This window comes from Artibeus jamaicensis, unplaced genomic scaffold (assembly GCF_021234435.1).
Source record: "Artibeus jamaicensis isolate MK-2021 breed Jamaican fruit bat unplaced genomic scaffold, CSHL_Jam_final contig_760, whole genome shotgun sequence".
NCBI lineage: Eukaryota > Metazoa > Chordata > Mammalia > Chiroptera > Phyllostomidae > Artibeus > Artibeus jamaicensis.
This window is the reverse complement of record NW_026521955.1, coordinates 5198755-5223081: the sequence shown is the minus strand read 5'-3', so window position 1 is coordinate 5223081 and position 24327 is coordinate 5198755. Positions and strand designations below refer to the sequence as shown.

The 24327-nt window shown below is 34.8% G+C and overlaps 1 pseudogene; it reads right to left on the bottom strand.

Annotated features, from left to right (window-relative positions):
* The window catches only part of LOC119059287 (pyruvate dehydrogenase (acetyl-transferring) kinase isozyme 1, mitochondrial-like), a 74964-nt pseudogene extending 52147 nt beyond the window's left edge, over positions 1–22817 (bottom strand).
* Positions 22818–24327: the final 1510 nt, after the last annotated feature.

Below are 24327 nucleotides of genomic sequence, written 5' to 3'. Positions count from 1 at the left end.
TTGACCATTCTTGTATAAATAGACCACGTGATTCAGAATAGTAAAATATTACAGTTTTTCCTTAAAATTTGTAAATCCACTTTAACTCTCTCTTACTCATTGTCTTGTCATTAATACTGGCATTTAATTTAGGTGTATTTACCAAATATTAACTTAATTTATTTTTCTTCTTTGTATTACCAGAAGTTAGGCTGCGTTAACAGACATATTTCTAAAAATGCAAAGGCTTGAACACAAAAGATTGTTTTTTTGATATTTTAAGTCTTAATTTTTATATTTACCTTATAGAACATAAAAATAGCTGGTGGCAACCTAAGCTATCTTCAACACATACCTTATAATTTAATTCTTTGGGTTTCTCTCTTGGAAGGGAGCTTGAAGGAGCCTGGCCGTGGGAAGTTTCCAGAGTCCTGATCTTCAAGTGCCAAATATCCTTGCCTCTCCTGTTTCATTGGTTAGAACTCAGTTTCAAGATCATACCAGTAAACAAAGAAGGTTAGAAAATGTGGTGCCCAGATACAAGAGAAAGGTAGGCTTTTAAAGATACAGCAGCCTCTTTACAATCTTTAAAACTAAAAAACCTATATGGAAAAATATTAGTTCATATCCTGTCTCAGCTCCTGAACAAGTTATTAATGACTGAATTTTTATAAATTTCAGTTGATATCAATTTTTTCAACAGTCTGAAAATCAACTGAGCGTAATAAAAATGGTTAATTTAGTTCTGGAACATTTTCTATTGAAAATGTTAACATAGGCCAAAAAGCCTATATCCATGAAAATGTTTTAAAAATCATTATTTTATTTTATATAATGTTTAGGATGATTCATCTTAAAAGTTAAGACTGAAAACCAAACTCTCAAGAAACTATATTATTGTTGAGGGTATTATCTAGATTTTTTATACAATTTCTTCACCTGGAAACAAACAAACAAAAAGAACAATTACCCATACATATAGTTCAGAGTTGTTGCAAAGATATTTCATTTTAATGTAATGTAAAAAAGCACACTCCATTCTATTATTCAAACAACATGCATCTTCACCCATTTTCTAGTACTGCTAGCAGTTCTCAACCTATAATGTGTAATTAAATTACCTGAGGTCTAAAGTAATATTATAGGTCCCATGTAACGGCTTTCTGAAATCCTGATTCTTTGAAGCCAGAGTATCCATTTTTGACATGCACACAGGTAATTCTGATACAAATGACTCAGAGAAAAAATAGAATTATACAATACGCAATAAAATATTTTCTTATAAAGTATTGATAGTTAAGAACTTAATATAAACTAATTTAGTATTTATATAAAATGTCTGAATTTAGTTGAATCTATATTTCAAGTTCAGTTATTTCATTTTTAAATTTTACCTTTATGTGATATTTTTGAAGTCCCTAAAACATCTTTGATGAATACCATACATTACATATTAAAAATAATTCTATCCATAATTCCAGACTTGAGAAATAATTTAAAAAACTAAAGTTGTGCTCAGTATAACTTGCTAAAATTACATTTAGATAATGAGATACAAATCATTTTTAAGATGGTCACTGACTCAAAGCTCTTGACTTGCCTAAGAGGCCAACCGCTAGTGTTGCCTTAATCTTTGATTTCACTGACAGAAAATATTGCCACGAGGAATACAGGGAAGGTTTACTCTGGAGCTGCGAAATATAATAATTGCATTGTTCTTTCTTTGCTATTTCCTTGTTATTCTCTGCATTACTCAGTCTGATATTTCATTACTGTTCTATTTTAATTTAATATCTGATAAATACTTTACAAACCCACATCATAAGCCTCATCTCTCTTACAATTATAGTTATAATTTTTTAGATATGAAAGACATTCACAATTGCTGAGTGTTCTATTATAATGTGCTACATACCTACTATTATAACAGTTTTAAATAAAACTATTATAATATATGATGTTGAGAATATTATATATTCATTAATTTGGAACATGTATATCTAATTTTAAAGAGCTACAATTTTGCATTGGTAATTGTTTCTCATTTTGATATAACCATTATGATAAGAGCATTTATTCATTAACTTGTAACCAGATCATTTATTATTTTATATGTGCTGAATGTGTACTTTAAGTAGGCCCAGAACCATGGACAATTAGGAGTGGGACATAAATTATAAAATATACCACAACCTCTTATGAAAAATATATATTATTTGACATTTAAAAATTAATTCATGTGAAATATACAGAAAACCACAGGGCAGTATTTAATAAAGCAGTGAAGTAGTATTCCCTAAAACCATGACAACATTTCAAAGTACATACTAGATGAGGCAGGGGAAGTATGACAGGGAGCTGTCCGTTTGCTTTTTGTTATTTAAAAAGTTTGCAATATTTCTAATCCACAATGACTTAGTCTTCTGTGACATTCATCACACCGGTGCTATCATATATATGTATGCTAAATTCTAAAAGTGTGACTGCTTAGCTGCTCAAAGAAAAAGGCACAGGAGTTCTCCTTCCTACTATTTCCCCTTAGCATTTGTGTTACTTCTCTGTTCATCATTAAAGAGCGAAACTTCAACATTAAGATTTGAGTGCAATGACAGTTGTATAAAAGTAACACAATGTATGTGTTGAGTGAATATAATAAAGACTAACTTTTACTAAGGACCCATTATCTCATTTCGTCTAATTTGAGATAACTGGCTAGATAATTGACTTCTTGTTACCCTTGTTATTTTTTCCTCATTTTTACTTTCAAATTGTGTGGAGTAACCAAAATTTGCTTTTCCCTTTATAAAATTTTACTATATGTCCATTTGTTTGCATTCCTTTGCCAACCTTATTTGAATCTCATTTTTTTTCTTTATCTTCATTTAATTTATGAGTCCTAATGCCCTCCCCCCACCACTAGTCATTCTCCACTGTAATTCTCAAATTCAACAACTCTTTTCTACCTCGTACCACAATATATGAACTTTGTCACACAATTTTCAATTACAAAACCAACAAACATTTTGGATAACTGTTACCAAACAGAGGTCCAAGGGGGGCAATACTTGACCCACCCAGGGATGCCAAAAACTGCTACAGAACAACAGGGGCCCCTCCCAAGGATGGTATTCTAATACCCACTGGGCTCGTCTGTCTGCCACCAAAGGAAAGACATCTCTCAATGCCAGAGATTTGTGAAAAGGAAAGGAAAGGTTCATTTAAAGCTATACAGACTTAAAGTAGTGACCCAATGTCCCCATTTTAATATCAAAGTCCTTTAGGATAACCACAGACGCCCACAGCACTTCCTGCCCCCCTGCCCTAATTCAGGGTACCGTATCTCAGGAAAGAAAGCACACATCTGTGTTTCAGGCCACAGGTATCATCAGCCGTATGTGCCGTCCAGGCAGGATCTCTAATTACCCCAAAGCCATATGGCACCTTCCAATGGTCTACTGGCAAACAGTTCTTTCACTCTTCTTCCAGGCAAAGTCTCTCCTACTTCCCAGGCCATGCAGCCAAGGGGAGCACCCCAAAGCCGTGTGGGCCTCTTCTACCAAAGCTGCAGGGGTCTGCACTCCACCAAAACTGTGTGACCTGCTTCTTCACCTGGCTGCAGGGGTCCACACTCTGGCAAAGCCGTGTGGCTCCCCCTGCCACCTGGGCAAGAGGGGTGGGCAAGAGGGGGTCCTAACTCTGGCCCAAACCACATGGCTCTCACGCAGGTGCTGTAACTCGGGGGACCAGCCTCCAGTTACATCCTGGGTAGAAGCCACTCCCTTCTCCCTGGCTCAAAGCGTGGCCACAGCTATTTAACATATCTATGAAACGAGTTAAAGGTTATATATAACATTAAATGACCATTGCAGAGGTTAGCTGGGAAACTGTTGCTATGCAAAACAGCTCTCAATGGCCCTGCTCCATTTGTCCCTTCCCCCTTGGCGGGGGTGAGGACATCTTAATATTTCCTGGACACCCTGAACTCTGGACCTCATCCCAAATCCTTTTTGGGGGGCCCCCTCCTGGCTGTAGCCTGTTATATAACTACATTGTACCAGGTCCTATGTTTTTATTCTGATATTAAAGATGCACACATATTCCAACATAAATTTAAAATTCTTTTTGGGGTATCTATTTATTTGCTCCCTAATGTGACTGTGCTTTATTAAGCATGCCCATGAGGTGAGGTGCCCTCGCCAGCCATTTGAACTTGCCACTTCTATGATAATTAAACCACTTCCCTTCTGGTTGGGAAGCAATACCACATGATCTTCTGCTGTCTCAGATGTTTCAAAGCAGGGTGGATAATCAAAAATTTTGGGAAATACACTGAGATATCTACATCTCATGCATCAAAATATTGTTTTCCCGACTAGAGCCCTGACTGCAGTGATGAGGATGCTCTGGCTGAACATTTAGTTTTCTGTTAAGTGAAGCCACTCAGTCATTATTATGACTTTCCCTCGGTCCTCAGATTTTTTGCCTTCTTCATGCAGAAGAGGATTTTTATTTTAAGTAACTGAGAACAGCAGTTGACTTACTGTAAAATATGTAATGATTAAAAATTATAATACTAAGTTTACATTCTGAGAGCTAAAACATAAAATCTCCATATAAATTTAGATGATTAGAAAAATAAATTAAATAACTGTAAAAAGGTTATCATCTAAAGAGTTTGGAAATTCCAAAATTGCAATCATAGCAGGAGTATAATCAATGAACAAAAATAGATGTAATTTTAATTTGCAAAGCAGAAACCTAATTCATCAACTTTTACCTTGCTTAGAGAAAAATCATGTAAAAAAGATTCAATTATTGGAAAGTGAAGAAAGTTGTAAATTTCATCTAAGAAAACTCCACAGATTAAAGTTCTCCCATAACCTGGCGAGTGTGTCCAATATGTGAATCACATATTGATACTCACTTTTTTTTAGTATTATACTGGCTCAGCATAAAGCTCGCCTATTGGTAGAATGGGTACAAATTTGTCAATCCGAGGAATGGGTTCTTTCAACAGTCATTTTTCTTTGATGGAAGAATACAATGATATGTTGATTGGTATCTAGCAAGTTTTGAAGAGGATCTCAAAGACCCATCGTTCCAACAGGAAGTATTCAATTTTAGGACTAAAATCTAATGGACAATTGTTTTACTGACAATGTTTATCATGGGGACTACTAGACTACAGACATTCTTAAAAGCAGTTAGTTTCCATGATTGTATACCTCTCTAATTTCCCCTAGTTGCAGTTTTTATTGTCGTTAAACAAAGACAAATAGTAAATTATTAGAAAGAGTTTAAGTCCAGTACCTAAGATTACACATATAAATATGGAGGGAACACTAATAATGAAAGTGGAAGAAATAAATTAATTTTGAGTGTCTAAGGTGTTACAAAGTATTTATATCCATTATTTCAACAACTCTTCAAAACTACCATAGAACATTTGGTGGTTTTTGCTAACTCCATTTTACAGAAGGAAAAAAAAAACTGAGGTACTGTAGGTATTTTGCCAAGTCACCCAAAGAAAGACGTAGATGTGTAGTTAAACCCTTTGTGTCTCATTCCAAAACACATACCATTTTCACTGCAACCATCTTCTCATAGACGTTATTGTTAAGATGAATATATTAATGCCAGATATTCCTAAAACTCCAATGACCACAAGTAGCAGTCTCACAAGTAATTTTTACTTTGCATCCTCTATGATGCAGGTTCGATATTTACTCACTTGATATAGGAGAGGAGGGTTTCAAAGTTTTACACTTTATAAAAATTATTTAATCATGTAAACATTTTCTCTCCCGAAGACATGAGCTTGCTGGCTTTCAGGAAAGAAGTACATCGTTGGCTCTCTTGCTTATCAGGTCTTTAGGCTCAGAGGGGAGCTAAACCACCTGCCGTCCTGGGTCTGGAGCCTGCCAGCTTGCCCTGGAGATCTTGGGACTTTCCAGTCTCCATAACTGGGTAAGCCAAATCCATATAATAAACATCTTTATAACAATAATAAATAATAAACAAACAACACATATTTTAACCTAAATTAACTGTTATCAATGATCAACTATCAACTATTTAGTAATAATAGTGATTATAAAGACAGTTACTAAAAGGAATTAGCTAACACGATTTTGAAGGCTGGGGAGTCCCAACATATGCAGAGTGAGTGGGTAAACCAGAGACTTGGAAGGGTGTATACACACACACACACACACACACACACACACCTACACATGCCTTGTATTGGTTTTCTGGAAAACTCTGACTAACAAACCTAATACTAAAATAGCATGCTTCAGGTATCAAATTTATTTACTATATTAACTTTTTATAAATAAAAATTTTCTCATTTTCAAATATAATATTCTCATTGAAACTTTAATTAAAAATAAAATTAACTTAAACATCTTTATACACTCCAAGATTTTAATTTTAGATTATGCTCTATCCTTTTATTTGATGAGGTATTATGTTATCTCCTATGGAGGGCATTAGAGTTTTCACAGTCATTTGTATTTATAATTAACTCTCTCTCTAAACATTGCATTTGCTGTTATTGTAAATATTTCTCCTCATTTCTTTTATTTATTTGTTTTTACTGTATTTCTTTTTCATATTATATTTAATCCTTATTGTATCTTTTGCCATGGCCATTTAGTCCACTTATACCTCCCTCCCACCAGCAGTCACCACCCTGTTGCCCATGTCCGTGAGTTCTTTTCCCTTCTTGCTCAATCCCTCCACTCCCTAACTGATCCCCCACCTAGCTGTCGTCTGCTCTCCATCTATGAATTTGTCCTTGTTTTGTGTGTTAGTTCAGTTTGTTCATTAGATTCTACATGTGAATGAAATCAAATGATATTTGTCTTTCTCTGAGTGGCTTATTTCATTAGCATAATGTTCTTCAAGCCCATTCATATTGTTGCAAAGGGTAAAATTGTCTTCTTTTTTTACAGCCAAGTAAAATTTCATAGTGTAAATGTTCAATAGTTTTTTTATCCATTCATCTATTGATGGACCTTTGGTCTGCTTCCATATCTTGGCTGTTATAAACAATGCTGCAATGAACATAGGGGTACTTATTTTCTTTTGAATTAGTGTTTTGGGTTCCTTTGGAAACATTCCCAGAAGGGGGATCACTGGGTCAAAAGGAAGATCCATTTTTAATTCTTTGAGGTAACTCCATACTGCTTTCCACAGGGGCTGCACCAGCCTGCATTTCCACCAGCAGTGCAAAAGGATTCCCCTTTCTCCACATCCTTCCCAGCACTTGTTTGTTGATTTGTTGATGATGGCCATTCTGACAGGTGTGAGGTGATATTTCATTGTGGTTTTAATTTGCATTTCTTTGATGATTAGTGATATTGAGCATCTTTTAATTTGTCTTGTCCATTTGAATGTCTTATTTGGAAAAGTGTCTATTCAGGTCTTTGCCATTAAAAAATTTTTTGTTGGTGTTGAGTTTTGTAAGTATAAATTTTGGATATTCACTCATTATCACCTTATCAGATGTATCAGCCAATATGTTCTCCCATTCTGTGGATGGTGTTTTTATTTTGTTATGATTTTATTTCTGTGCAAAAACTTTTCTGTTTGATGTATTGTCACTTGTTTATGTCTTTAGTTTCCTTGCCTGGGGAGATATAGCCAATAAAAAATTGCTACTAGTTGTGTCCGAGATTTTGCTGCCTATGTTTTCTTTTAGGAGTTTTATGGTTTCAGGTCTAATATCTAAGTCCCTGGTCCATTTTGAATTTATTCTTGTGTGTGGTGTAAGAAGGTAGTCTAGTTTCATTTTTTCTGCACATATCTGTCCAATTTCCCCAACACCATTTATTGATTAAACTATTGTTAGCCCATTGTATGTGCTTGCTTCCTCTGTTGAATATTAAGTGACTATAAAAAGTGCAGGTTTATTTTTTGGCTCTCTATTATGTTCCATTGATCTATGTGTCTGTTTTTATGCCACTACCATGCTGTTTTGATTATTATAGCCTTAAAGTATACTTTAACATTAGGTCGCATGCTTCCTGAAACTTTGTTCTTCTTTCTCAGTATTGCTCTTGCTACATGGGACCTTTTGTGGTTGTATATAAATTTTTTAAGTATTTATTGTAGTTCTGTGAAATACCTCATTGGAATCTTGATATGAATTACACTGAATCTATCGATTGCTATCGATGAACATTTTAATGATGTTAATTTCTTACTATCCAAAAACATAGTATATGCTTGTATGTGCACTTGAAAAGTAGGTATATTCTGCTGCTTCTAGGGTGAAATACTCTGAAGATAGCAATTAAATTCATCTCATCTAGTGTATCATTTGAGGCCTCAGTGTCTTTGTTGATTTTCTGTCTGGAAGGTCTATCAACTGAAATTGATGGAGTGTTAAAATCCCTGGGTATGACTGTATTTCAGTCATTCTCTCCATTTATGTCCATCAAGATTTGGTTTACATATTTTGGTGCTCCTATGTTGGGTGCATAAATGTTTACCAGGGTTATGTCTTGTTGGCTTATCCCCCTTATCATTATAGTGTCCTTCTTTATCTCTTACTAAAAACTGTTTTAAAGTCTGTTTTGTGGGATATAAAGACTGCTATCCCATCTTTTTTTTCTTTTCCATTTGCATGAAATATCCTTTACTTTTAGTGTGTGTGTATCTTTCGGTCTCGAATGCGTCTGTTGGAGGCAGCATATATATGTGAGTCTTGTTTTCTTATCCATTCAGCTCCCCTCTGTTGTTTGGTAGGAGCATTTAAGCCATTTAAATTTAAGATAATTGTTGATAGATATGTATGTAGTGCCATTTGATCATTAGACAGTTTTACTCCAGTTTTTTTTTTTTTTTTACTTTTCTTCTTCTCATGGAAAGCCCTTTCACGTTTGTTGAAGTATTTGTTTGGTTTTAACAAACTCCTTGAGCTGTTTTTTTGGTTTTTTTGTTTTTTTTTGTCTAGGAAGCTCCTTATTTCTCCTTCAATTTTAAATGATAGCCTCTCTGGGTAAAGTAGCCTTGGTTATAGGTTCTTGCTTTTCTTCACCTTGAATGTTTCATGCTACTCCCTTCAGGCCTTGAAATGTTTCTGTTGAGAAATCAGATGACAGTCTAATTGGTGCTCCCTTGTAGTAACTGTCTTCCTTTCTTTTGGGGCTTTTAAGATTCTCTCCCGGTGTTTAAACCTTTTCATTTGAATTATGATGTATCTTGGTGTTGGTCTCTTTGGGTCCAACTTCTTTAGGACTCTCTAAGCTCCTGAACTTTTATGACTTTTTCCTTCACCAGATTAGAGAAGTTTCTGGTCATTATTTCACCAAATAGGTTCTCGATCTCTTGCTCATTCTCTTCTCCTGATATTCCCATGACGTGGATGTTGTTACACTTCATATTGTCCAATATGTTTCTTAAGCTCTCCTCATGTTTTTAAGTCTCTTTAATGTTGCTGCTGTGTTTGGGTGTTTTGTTTTTTCTACTTTGTCTTCCAAATCACTGGTTCAATTCACTGATTTATTTAACCTTCCAGTGTATTATTTATTTCTTCCAGTGTATTATTTATTTCAGGTATTGCATTCTTTGTTTCTGACTGGTCCTTTTTTATAGCTTCTATATCTTTTTTTCATGCTGTCAAATATCTTTATAATCATTACTCTAAGCTCTTTATCTGATAAATTGCTCATCTCCATATCATCTATTTCATCTGGAGAATTCTCTTGTTCTTTCACTTGGGGTCTGTTTCTTTGTGTCTCCTTTTGGCTGCTCTTTGTATTTTCCACCTTAACTGTTAACTAATCAGCTATTAAACTGATCAATTGTTAATATAATAAATCTGTTATCAGCAGCCTAGGTTAACCACCACAAGTTGGGGCAGAGTAATTCCTGTGGGCTGGGCCTTCCCCTCAGAATTTTGCCATGTGAGAGGAGTGCTCTGCTTGAGAGTGATGGCTCCTACAGTATAGGGAATGACTCAGCACAGGGATCCTGGAAACTGTTCCTTCAATCCTCACCCCAGAGCCCCAAGCTCCAGACTCTCCTCAGGCATCTCAAGTCCACTCTGGCCTCCCTCTGCTGGAGCCCAGGATAAGTGACTGCAAATGTAATTTTTTGTGTGTTGGACCTTTAAGGGGCTTCTCTGAGTCTCCAACCATCTCTCCCTGGCAGACAGAAACCTTGCTGCCTTTCACAGCTGGATGTTATCTGGGTTCCTCTTTGGTTGTGGTACTTCGTGTTCAGACCCCACACTTCTCTGGGGGAACCCTTCTCCCAAGCCACTGTACTATCCCTCCAGAACTTCTAATGTCACCTGCAAGAGCTCAGCCTGCCTTCTCACATCTTTGCACTCCCCACTCATTCTGTGGTAAAGTGGTTTCTTCTGTCTGTCCTTGGTTATAAGGCTTCTCTCCAGCTAGTGTTCAGTAGGTTGTTCTGGATGATTTCTCCACAATTTAGCTGTAACTCCAGATTGTTCCTTGGAGGAGGTTAGTGTAGCTTCCACTTACCCTCGCCATAACAGGTCCTCCTCTTTCTTTTATTTTAAATAAATAAAATTTTAAGATATAGCTAAAACCCCAGCTGCTTTCTTTCCTGTTTAACTTCTTTTTCACTAGAGATGCACATTATCTTAAATTGAGATGGATTGTTTTTATTTAATATTTAGAACTTACCATCTATATTAAGGTCATATGAATCATATGAAATTGCTATTATTTCTGGTAAAAAAAAGATCTGATGTTAGCAATTTTATATCTCAATCTTACTAAGTATATTCTATTATTTTGAGGTTTAAAGTACCTGAAATTAATAAGATGGTGTATTCCAGATATTACTGAATAATAAAAATAAAAAATTAAATATATGTAAAGTCTATCACAAAATAAGTTCCTATAAGTGCTTCCCAGATAAAGTCAAGTTAAAGGAGTTCATCATCACCAAGCCTTATATGAAAATGTTAAAGGGACTTATCTAAGAAAAACAAGATAAAAACTATGAACAGTAAAATGACAACAAACTTACAACTATCAACAAATGCATATAAAGAAAAACAAAAACAACTAAAATAGGAATAAAATCACAGAAATGGGATCACATGGAAGGTTATCAGTGGGGAGGAGGAGGGAGGAGAATGGGGGAAAAGGTACAGGGAATAAGAAGCATAAATGGTAGATACAAAATAGACAGGGGGAGGTTAAGAATAGTATGGAAAATAGAGAAGCCAAAGAACTTATATGTATGACCCATGGGTATGAACTAAGGTGGGGGAAATGCTTGAGGAAGGGGAGTGCATGGTGGAGGGAGATAAAGGGGAGCAAAAAATGGGACAACTGTAATAGCATAATCAATAAAAATGTACTTAAAAAAGAAAATTACTTTCCTAAAAATTCCAAAATTATTTTTATGATACTTAGCTATAAAGATTTATTCTATTCAGTTTAACACCTCTGATGTAGTCCATCAGGTAAATGAACCAATGTTTATTCATGAATTCACTCACCGAGGAACTGTTAGGTCATTTGCTGTCATTGAACTCTACAGCAATGATGTAATCATCATAAATGTTTACATTCTCTGAAAGAACCCAGGAGAGAATTTTCCTATGGAAGAGTCCTTTGAAATTGATTGCCAGATTGTGATACCCACTTCTTAAAACCACTGAATATTTGTAAATTGTGATCCAAAGAAACTGTACTGATACTATCACAGTAATATGTAAAGAGTTAATTTTCTCCCTAGCCAAAACTTATTAGGTTTAAACAAATATTAATATGTATAAGCTAATGGGTATAAAATTGCAATTCATTGTTTTTGTCCTCTTTCATAGTTCCTTAATTACAGTAATGTTGGACACATTTTCCTGTTTATTGGCCACCTGGCATCAATTTTCTTTGAATTACCTATTTATATCCCTGGTTTATTTTTCTATTTGTTTCTTTTCCTCTTGTTGATATCTGTTTTATGATAACTTGCTAATATACATATATGATGGCTATATACACATACATAAATGTTTAAATATATAGTTAAATATGGTCCTCATTCTATAGTTTATAAAATATCTATGCTGTACATACTCATACAATTTTTTATTTGTGTGTGCTATAGTTCACCCAACTTTAATTTATTAGGTATGTATTTAGTGCGTGTTTAAGAAATCATAATTGAGATATCATAGAAAACACTATATGATTTTTTCATGTTTAGGTTCTAACTATTTAAAACTAACTGGAAGTGTTTACTCATATTCTATTTTTACACATGCATAGCCAATTGTTCCAATATCATTAATTGGGCATCTTATTTTAATTCATTTATTTGTAATGCTACTCAGTGCAGTCACCCTTATTCAGTTAAGACTTACGGTTACCAGAAAAAAAGGATTAAGAGGCAAAATTCAAGACATTTTTCAAAAGAAAGCTACTTTCATGCTTAAGATTTTCTTTTCCACTGTTTAGAACAAATTCCTTAAAATTTCTGGTCCTGTGTAGCTAGTTCCAACCACATGTCTCTTGTTATTCTCCTTCCATCAACTAAAGTAAGTTTACCAGTGAAACATTTCATTGCAAAGCATTGTGAGACAACCTTGCCTGTTTGTTGAAGAATGCCCGGGAGCCCAACTTCCAGTAAGAAGACTGAGATTTCCAGGAGTCTGTGACAAGGCTCTACTGAGTGGGGGTGGCACCTGGGCAGTGGTGGATTAGTTAGTCCTTTCAGGGAAAAGCTGCATCCATCTTACTGTTGGCACCTAGGCTTGCTGGGACCAGCAGCCTAGGAAAAGTATTTGGACTGCAGTAGTAGGGTTTGTCCCATTCTGTATGGTATGAATATTTATTTCATTTATGGATACAAGTTCTTTTGATATAGTTTAATTTCTCACTTCAGAAACACTGGGCTTATGTAAGTCCTAATTTTTATTCTAGCAACTTATTTAGCACCAGATAAAAAGGTGCTATTTAAAAACACTCTAGTAAGCTATTCCTAAGTACATGACTAATTTATGCACTAGCTTGCAGAGTTATTCTTGAAATGTCCATTTCTTATAACTACATAATTATGTGTGTTTTATTTCTGCTCCACATGGAGATCCTAACTTTCCTGTTACTCGTTATTACTCCATTTTTTGATGAATTGGAGGCATTTTAATGACTGCTTAGAACCCAAACATCGCAGAAAATTGTCATTATTGACACTTCTGCTGACTCGATCTGCTTTTCATTTAACATTTATGGTACTGAAATAGCTTCAGAGTTACATATAGGATTATCATATAAGTGCCAGCCAAGTTAGCACTTACTGAAAATTCCTACTTTTTTTTTTTTCTGAAGAAGAGATGTTCTTAAATTCAACTGTCAGTGTATAGTGAAGTAAAAAAGTTCCTGTATCAAGTTTGATCAAGTCTGGTAATTCCTGGCCAAATTCCTAAGGGCCAGATTCCTAAATTTGGTCCCTTGGAGGATTGTAACTACATGCGTGATTATACATACAGAGAAAACATAGGAGGGGGATCCCAAACTAACCGAAATTATCTTCCGGGGGGCAGACCCCTTCTAGTACAGGATCCCCTCCCCCTCGGGTGAGTGGTCTAGGAAGCCATCTGTATTAGTGCACCAGCCAGCATTGTTGTGAGAGGCTGTGATCAGCTTCAGTGAAATTTTTTTTGAAAACTCAACGTGTTGACCCATTTCATGGTAATGCAGCTGCCCATGCCACTGAGTGTTCAGCAGTTTTTGACCAAACAAGCATGATACCCATGCCCCATGCTCCCTATTCACTGGATTTGCCCGAGCAACTTTTTTTGTTTGTTTCCCCTTTTAAGTACACAAAGAGAAACGTTTTACCAATGTAGAATAGGTGAAACAAAAAACAGCAGAACCACTAAAAGGTATCACAATTGACAACTTCAAAAACTGTTTTGAGCAGTGTAAAAATAATCTTGATAGTTGTATTATATCAAATGGAGAGTACTTTGAAAGTAACCGAAGTTTAAATATATAAGAATAAACACATTTTTTATAAATTCTGTTTTTTGTGTGTCCCCACTTGGATGTATGCATGTGTATAAATGTGTGTGAACACCACATCCATGTTCACATTAATAAAACATTATACACTGTCGTTTATTTTTGTTCAGTGGTGAAGAACTGAATAAAAGGAATTGCTGAAACCAGTAACTATTCCCTTCCCCACAAGTACTCTTGGTTTATTTTTTTCAATTTGCTTTATTTTTATTGAATTCACTGAGGTGACATTGGTTAATAAAATTATATAGAGTTCAGCCATACAGTTCTAGTATATTCGCCAGTCAAAGTCAAGTTGCCTGCCATCAGCGTTTATCCCCCGTTACCCTCCTCTACATGCCCCACCTCCTTTCCCTCTAATCCCCATACTTCTGTCTGTGTCTGTGAGTTGTTTCTTTTGTTTAATCTCTTTGCCTTTTCACTCAGCCCACTGCCCCCTTCCTTCTGACAGCTGTCAGTCTATTCTTTGAATATACAAGTCTGTTTCTATTTTGTTAGTTTATTTTGTTCATTGTAGAATTATTTACAATAGTCAAGATCTGGGAGCAGCCCAAGTTCCCTACAATAGATGAATACATAAAAAAAGCTGTGGTACTTTTCACAATGCAGTACTAGTCATCTGTAAAAAAAGAAAGAAACCTTATTTTTTTTGTGACAGCATAGATGAACATGGACAATATTATGCTAAGGGAAATAAGACAGCAAGAGAAAGACAAATACCATATAATTTCACTATGTCAAATGCAATGTTGGTTTTTTAAATCCTTCTCTAAGGCAAAGAAAAGAAATTGGAATACTATTAGGATTGTCAATGTATATTGTTTCCTTTATATTAAACTATATTTTTATTTAAACTACAGAGATAAATGATCTATAATGGAAGAAGCTGAAATAATTCTACCCAGATTCATACCATGACATCCCCTAATGTTGAATCTTTGGTTATTTATGTATTCTCATGGTCTACATAATTTTTATTTTAATTCAATAACATTTTCTTCAGTTGTTTATCACTTATAGAATCATGTTGAAATGTTCATTCTTCCATTTTAGTATATGGAAAGTACATAGCTCTCTCTATTATTTATAACAAAGCTCCAATTGCTCGGGAAGGCGCATGTCCACATTACAGAACAATTTGTTTTTAATCTTGTCAATTAAAAGTATATAAGCATTTCTAATTCAAATCAGTTTTTTAAGCCTAATGCGTTTCACTTTTGGATATGTTCAGCGAATCAAAAATTTAAGTTGTCATTAAGTCTCCCTCTATCCCATTCAAAAGGATTTCCCTACTTTTTTCTAATCCAAGATATGACTCGAAGTAGTGGGAAGATATACAGTCTCATGGCAGTGGTTGATTGGTCTGTTTTCTGTCCATCCTTCAGAATTTCAATGATTTTTTTTATTGTCTTGCACTTTTATAATGAACATTTTTGTCCCGTTCTCAAATCTATTGTGATCCCCTCCTTCCCACGGGATACAGCACCTGGCTACTCAGCTATATTCTCTGCCAAAATACTAGGTGACTTGTTTGTTCATGCTTTATTCTAAACCAACTAGACACTTAAAAGAGATAAATAAATTAATAATAGTGGCATCAATGCTCATCATTATGTGTTTTGTGGACACTAATTGAACCTCAGTGGTTCTTAGTTTGGAACTAACAAAAACATAGTGTGTTATTGCAATAAATTTATTTAATTTTAAAGATACAATAGGCACTAGGTTGATGGATTATTAGAAAGTATGATTCTATTTAATAACTTAAAAGTAGACAGATACACCTACAAACAGATACACATTTTTATATAGACTGACACATGTTTGTGTGAGCAAGAGGAAATTATCCAAGGACATGTTCTTGGCACAGTGAGATACCTGACCACTCAATCACACCTTACACTCTATTAGTGAGTTTCTTCCACTGAATATATATGGCCTTTATAACATGAAGAAAAGCTTTAAGCGTGATCTATATAGATTTGTTTATTCACCAAACTAGGCTGGTGAATAAACAGCCTAGCATTCAAGCAGAGAGAAATTTTACATATTCTAATTGATGTCGTTTCTGCCCTGACCCTAAGACCCAAACCTATTTCCCAAGCCTTTACAGAAATATTTAGGAACAAAATTCCAGTTCACCTTAATGACAAAAAAAAAATCAATGTTTCATCCAAATAAGACCATTCCTCTCTCCCAATTAAGATCTAGTTTTTGATGTATAAACTGTCAATTTGGAAAGGGGAGTCTGGCTTCCAGTTAAAAACCTATGTGTGGTTTTTCAGACCGGATATCAGACAATGACAAAACTTTATGCCACAGGCCACAGTGAGCAGGGGGTGGGGAAGGGGAGCCGCCCTCTGCACTCCAGACCAGAGCACAGCCAGCTCACTGCGGTCTCCAAGGGGGCTTGGAGTCAAGGACACAATCCCCCAGCCAGTAATATCTACATTCCTATTGCAGGTACCTGCACTATGAAGTCTTCAACATAGAAGTTAAAAAAATGTACGGTTTTGCTTCTTTTAACTGAATTTTTAAAATATTTTTAACTTTTTATATTCAAGTATGGATTTTCAGACTGTTATACTGAAGGTGCCTTACAGGGGAGGTATAAGAGACCCTTTTTCCAATTCTCAGAACTGAGCACCTTGACACTCTAGCCCTTCCCTTCATCTTCCCTCAAGCCCTGGGTCCAGAAAACTGCTGAAGCCTCTCTTGCCCTGACCTGCAAGGCTCAGTTGGTCAGGTGTCATCTGCAGAGGGAAAGGTCACTGGTTCGATTCCTGATCAGGGCATATGCCTGATTTGTGGGCCAGGTGCCCCACTGGGGATTGGGACACATGCAAAAGGCAGCTGATGGATGTTTCTCCCACATGCCAATGTTTCTCTCCCTCTCTTTCTACCTCCCTTTCCATTTCTCTAAAAACAAATCAATAAAATCTTTAAAAAAATAAAAACTGCCAAAGCCTTTTGCTCATGGATCCCTCAACAGTGGAACAACCACCCCTATATCTGGGTGGACCCACCTGAGCTTCCACCTTCTACTGTCTTCCATGGGGGTAAATAGAACAGGAGGAGTTGGAACTTCCTTGAATTTTAAGCTATTGCTTATACATTCTTAGTAAGTGATTACTACTTATTTCTTTCATTTTTGTTTGGCTGCTTCAATCTGCTACTCCGCTCATACTTGGTAAGTTGGGCTCTCTCTCTCTCTCAAGTTCACCTTAGTCTTGACTGGAGGAACTGTAGAATTCCTTTCTTCTACTCACATCAAGGTATGAATTTAAAACTGTACACAGGGTAAAAAAAGAATTAGAAATAAGATACTAAATTATTATGGCTGCTGTGAGTATAATCCAACATTCTGGGTATATTTAAATCACTAGGGACTCAGGTGTCCATCCCCGTATTTTCATTCTCCCCCAATCTACAGTGATCACATGTAAAGATTTCTGAATAAAAACAATCTTTAAAATCTTTATATGTAACTTGATGGATAAAAGAGGAAAATAATAACATCCAAAGCCGCTGGTGTACAAAGAACTTCCCATCGCTAATTCCTGCATCAATTCCTTAGACTGCCTTTATAATACTGTAAGGTTTGCAATGGGTTACAGAATCATCAGACTATTTTGAGATGATTATTTGTCTAGTTAAACACAAATCCTCTAGCAATTCAGACTGTCTCCTTGCCCTCCACCTGTTTGAGTTTTAATGCCTCAGAAGAAATATAAAACAAAAGCTATCTAAAATTTATACTGAACATATCATAACTTTGTACTTATACAAAAACTGTAATATTAGACATTACAGTCCTAACTGTAATGTCTCCATCAGTTTAGGGAAATAAGGTCTATATGAGATGAAGAGTGATTTTATTCTTCTTCCAAGTAAGAAGAAAGTGAATTTTAAAAACTAAAATTCTACCATTGTGAAGAATGAACTCATGAAAAAATTATTGTGCCATGATTTACTGAAGATGTTAGAAATACATTAAATAATTCAATACCATTTTAAAAGGTGACAGAACTCATTGTAAGAGATCTATTTACCAGGTTTATATTAACATAAATATTTTAATATTTTCTTATCTATTTAAAAATATATTTTAAAGAAAATATTAAAAAATCTATAGTTTAACCTTAAAATTATTTTTCAAATTAAACAAGTAAAACTTTTAAACATGACTTGTTTTTATTTTTATTTTTTATTAAAAATTTTTATTTTTTAAAAAGATTTTATTTATTTATCTTTAGAGGGGAAGGGAGAGAAATATCAATGTGTGGTTGCCTCTCGTGCATCCCCTGCTGGGAACTGGCCTGTAACCTAGGCCTGTGCCCTGACTGGAAATTGAACTGCGGTTGTTTGGTTTGCAGGCCCGTGCTCAATCCACTAAGATATACTAGCCAGGGCGAAATTTTCTTATTGTTGTTCAATTACAGTTGTCTGTATTTTCTCCCCACCTCTCCCACCGACCCTCTCCAAACCCATCTCCCTTCCTGCTTTCATCCTCCCCCTTGGTTTTCTCCATGTGTCCTTTATAGTAGTTCCTGAAAACCCTTCTACCCACTGTCCACGTACTCCTCCCCGCTGGCTATTGTTAGATTGTTATTAATTTCAATGACTCTGACTATATTTTGTTTGCTTTTTTCCTTTGTTGATTAGGTTCCAGTTAAAGGTGAGATCATATGGTATTTGTCCCTCACTGCCTGGCTTACTTCACTTAGCATAATGCTCTCCAGTTCCATCCATGCTGTTGCAAAGGGTAGGAGCTCCTTCTTTCTTTCTGCTGCATAGAATTCCATTGTATAAATGTACCATAATTTTTTATCCATTCATTTACTGACGGGCACCTAGGTTGCTTCCAGCTTTTGGCTATTGTATATTGTGCTGCTATGAACATTGGGGTGCATAGGTTCTTTTGGATTGGTGTTTGGGTCTCTTAGGGTATAATCCTAGCAGTGGAATTTCTGGGTCAAAAAGCAGTTCCATTTTGGGTTTTCTGAAGAAATTCCATGCTATTTTCCACAGTGGCTGCACCAGTCTGCATTCCCACCAACAGTGCACTAGTATTCCCCTTTTCTCTGCATCCTCTCCAACACTTGTTTACTGATTTGTTTATGATGGCCATTTTGACCGGTGTGAAGTGGTATCTCACTGTGGTTTTAATTTGCATCTCTCATGGCTAGTGATGTTGAGCATCCTTTCATATGTCTCTGCATCCTCTGTATGTCCTCCTTGGAGAAGTGTCTGTTCAAGTCTTTTGCCCATTTTCTAATTGGGTATTTTGTCTTCCTGGAATGGCATGACTTATTTTTAGAGCTGCTCATATGTTTATTAAATGCCTGGTTTGTTGCAGTCCTACCTTTCAATTTAATAACAGAACAGTGGCTTGACCCCTTACATTTTTGGTACTGAGAGTGTCATTTTTCTTTATTAGTTGGCATAAATTAGTTACTACTTTAAATTATTTCAACTTATCTGCATGTATATTATTTACATGCAACTATATTTTTAGAATATAAAACCAATGTGTGTATGTAAATACACATACATACACACAATATTTCTGGTGTTATCTTAATGTCATTAAACTTACAATAAAATTAACAAATCATTAGGGAGTGGAATCAAAAAGGTAGGAATTTAATAGCACCTTACAACCCTTAAAAGTATGATTCATAAAATTGTTTTACATTGTATGACATTATTAATATTGAAATGAATATTATAACTAAGTAATAGTCAATGAGAAGTTGAAACAAAGTATGTATTTATCAGAAAATCATTTAGCATAATCAATAAGTTTTATAACACATCCTTTATTTCCTTTGAAAAAAATTGATATAGTTTAGTTATGGTCATGACTACTCTCCACCAATTCAGTCTTTAAAAAGACACGATAATTTAATGATAATGTATTGCAGTGGTTAGGAATGTTGCTTCTGAAGAAAATATATAGGAAATGGCATAGGAGAGTCTGGAAATGATTAAAAGTCTGGCATTGGGTAATTTATGTTTTCTTTAAGCCTTAGAACCTCTTATCTAAATTGAAGTGATAATAAAATATTGTATTACTTATGAGTATATATGTACATGTGTATATAATGAGGGACCCCAAATTATATTTATTAATAAAAATGTGTATTTATTCTTACATGTTTAAACTTCAATCACCTTCAAAATACTCTCCATTTCATGCAATACATTTACTGAGACATTATTTCCACTGCTCGAAACACTTTTTGAACTCATAGATTTTCATGCATTTTAGTACTTCTGCTGTTTCTTGTTTCACCTATTCCACATCTGCAAAATGTCTCCCTTTGAGGACCTTTTTCATTAGGGTAAACAAAAAAAAATTGCTACTGGCCGGATTGGGTGAATAGGGAGGGTGGGGCACAGGGTTTATGCCATTTTTGGTCAAAAACTGCTAAATACTTAGAGTGATGTGAGCAGGTGCATTACCAAATGGTGCATTACCAAATGCACCAATGGTGCATTACCAATGTGTTGAAAAAGTCTTCAAAAAAATTCACTGAAGCTGAAGGCAGCCTCTCATGACACCACCAGCTGGTACTAGAATACTCACCTAGTGGAGGAAGCTTGTACTACAGGGAGCCTGCCTCCAGAAGATATTTATGTTTGGGGGGGTGGTCATCCCTACGCACATATGTGTACATGTTAATATATGCATATATTTATACACATTTTTATTTTACTTTTGTGAAGCAAAGACCTGCCTTAAATGCCTGTGCTCTCGAGTCACAGCTTAGCTACCATGTATGGTTGGCAAACTTAGTAAACATATGCTTTAACCCAATAAATGCTTATCTATTTTCTATAATGAGAAAGCATTGAATCTAAATTTCTCTGCCTTGGAATTAAGGCGCTTGAGGTTTTAAGCTTTAAGAAACATGTTTTATATTTACACTGTCCAAAAGAGTGGTACTGATCAAAATGACTATTTAATGCTTGAAAAAAGGCTATTCCAAATTGAGATGTACTGTAATTGTACAATATATACCATATATTGATGACTTCTGAAGAAAAACAGATCTCACTAATAATTTTATTTTGATTAAGTGTGGAAATAATATTTTTGGATACAGTTGGTTAAATAAAAAGAATATTAAACTAATTTTATTTTGCTTACTTTTTAAAATCTGTGGCTCTATAAAATTTATCATTACAAACCTGACTTGCCTTATATTTCTATTTCATAGTGTTTTTATATGTACTACATCAGCTTTTCACTTTGGTGTCATTATTTGTGTTCCTTAATTCAATACAATTTTAAAATATATTTTACACATTTGTCAACTTTTATAAGCCATTAAGCAATGCATTTGGAAAAAGCAAGTAATGTTTTGAAGCTAATTTGTAGTGTCTAACTTTAATTTTCAATTTTGTGCACATGTAATTATAGTATCAGTTTTATTATAATAATGATATCAAGTTACTTAAAATGTATCTTTGTGAGTATTGCACTATAATTTTCATTATGCTTTCACTTAAGTTGATACCTGTTATAACAAATCATAGCATGCGGATTATAACTCATACTCTAGTCATGTTTTTAAGGCAGATACAAAACTTTGATATTTAGCAATGTTTTAAATACATGTTAATTACTGGCACATTAACTTCCTGGATTAGAACTGATTATTGGTTTATCAACATTCAGTACTAGCTTTGTAATGAAGAGAAAATAATTTTTTTAAATGTATAATAAAGAGCTGTAAAATAAAAAGCTTTACTAATTTGAAATCTTACAATTGAATGACCATGAAGATAAAATAGTCATTTTGTCACAAATTCATATAAACATACATATTAAATTACTTAAAAATAATGTGCCACATGTCAGGCAAAACCTAAATATCTGTCATTTGGCCTTTTGTTTTGTAGGTGTTATAACCACTTAGTCTTCATTTATTAAATTTTTTTAGCTTACCAAGAACACATTTTAACTTTTATTTCTTGTTTGCAATCAGATGATAGTTTAAATGCAAACCCATTGTAATAGAGCACAAAATGTAAATAATAAGTGTTTTGTGTAAAAGCAAATTTTTATGGTTTTTCAAAAATATTTATTTATTTTAGGGGGAAGGGAAGGAAAAAGAGTGGGAGAGAAACATCAATGTGTGGTTGCCTCTGACACGCCCCCTACTGGGGACCTGACCTGGCCTGCAACCCAGGCCATGTGCTCTGACTGGGAATCAAACTGGGGACCCTTTGGTTTGAAGGCTGGTGCTCAATCCACTGAGCTACACCAGCCAGGGCTACATTTTTTATGACTCTTGTTAAATATCAAAAGTATATTTGAAATGATCACAGCTGAATGGAATAAATCATTTAAGATAGGCCAGATATTAAAATGTCAGTTCTGATCATTTTAAACACCTGAGAAAATTCAACTAAAGTTCGTTAGTAATGTTATTTACTTTAACAGAAATATCTGCAAGATTTTACAAAAAGGCATTATCTACATTAAGATTTCCTCAGTATTACAAGCAACTCTGAGAAATGATTGTGTAAATTGAAATATCAGACATTCCAAAAACATAGTACACATTGATTCTAAGTGTAGAAGTTTTGATACTGACCGCTTCCAGGAAAATACGCATTTTAAAGGTTGAATCAAATTGTCCACTGCAGTGTGCCAAATGAAACATGTAATTATCTCTAAGTAAGACACACGTTTTATCAATAGATTTCTGTTACTTAGTCACCACTCCAACCTACCAGGCCCTCATGCTCTACAAGTGTTCTAAAGAACAAAGAATGGAAGCCCTGGCCAGCGTGGCGGAGCTGGTTCGGCATGGTCCTACAAGGAGAAGGGTTAGTGGTTCAACTCCTGGTCAGAGCACATGCCTGGGCTGTGAGTTTGGTCTGTAGCAAATGCAATGGAAAGATGATTTTCTTTCACATCAGTGTTTTTTACATTGTCTTTCTCCCTCCCTTCCCCTCTCTTTAAAAATAAATTTTAAAAATCTCTAAAATAAGAAAGTTACATTATTTTAGAAGGCTGTTTCAACTCATACTAAAATCAGAGAGAAATAGATGAGAAAAGATAATATGATATATTCTCTCTTATGAGCATAGATCTTTGATACACAAAACCTACTTAAAATTCATATTTAAGACCAAATGGCAAAGAAAAAGAATACACTAACACCACACATAGCAGCACAGATGAATCTCAGATGTAGAATACTTAACAACAACAACAACAAATAAGAACAGGCAGAATAGATTGGTGCTGGATGATTTCATTCATTTGGGTTCTACAACATGTAAAGTGGACCATAAGGTAGGAAGTCAAGATAATGATAACCTTAGTATGGTGGTGACCCCGCTGGACCAACTGTTCTCTTCACTTTTTGTCTAGATGCTGGATGCATGGATGTGTATATTTAAGATTGAACAGGAGCTACTTTGGGCTAAACTATGGGTGCAGTGGGCATTTCAGGAAGAGAAACATCCTATTTAAAAGACTAGAGACATAGAATTTCAAACATGATAGCAGAATTTGAAGTAGTTCAAGATATCTGCAATATCAAGTACAAATGATAGTAGGATAGCAAGAAGGGATGATAAAGTTAGTTGTTTAAACAAGGAAAAGAGTGGTTATCTCTTCCCTCCTATTTTTGCACTGCACACTCCTTTAGTTCACATTACTAAAGAGGTTTATGGTTTACAGGAGAGCTAAAAATCACTTTTTTAGGTAGGCAGAGGATAACAGTCATCTTTTCATGCGAAGCCTCACAGGTCAATTTCTTACATAGCTGTTTTCATACCCTATGACCTTCTCAATCGGGTATACATAAAGCAATAATTCCAAATCTCAAAATTTTTTGTGAGCACCTATTTTTGCTGAATACTGTGGAGGACAAAAATAGAATCCTTACTTCTGAGCAACATACATAAAACAGGAGGAAATTACTTGTTTACACATATCTAAAGTACAAGACTAATTTACTTACTTATGATGATTATGAGTTTGCAGAAAGAAAACATATACTCACCTGAAAGAATCCAAAAAATTCCATAAGGAAAGTGAAAGATGAGTTAAATTTCAGAATACTAAGATTTGGACATAAAAATTTGAATTAGATGAAACACAGTTCCATTTGATGATTAACAAGTAATTTAATTTGAAAATAATCTTGTAAGAAATTGGACACAAAACTTCATGATGATGAAGTTTTAGATTTAATTTATTCACCCAAAATAAGCCATGCTTTTGCCAGATTATTTAATAACATTACAAATTTTGGAAGGGAGAGTGATAATACGAGGGGCTATTCAGAACATTCCTGGCTATCATATC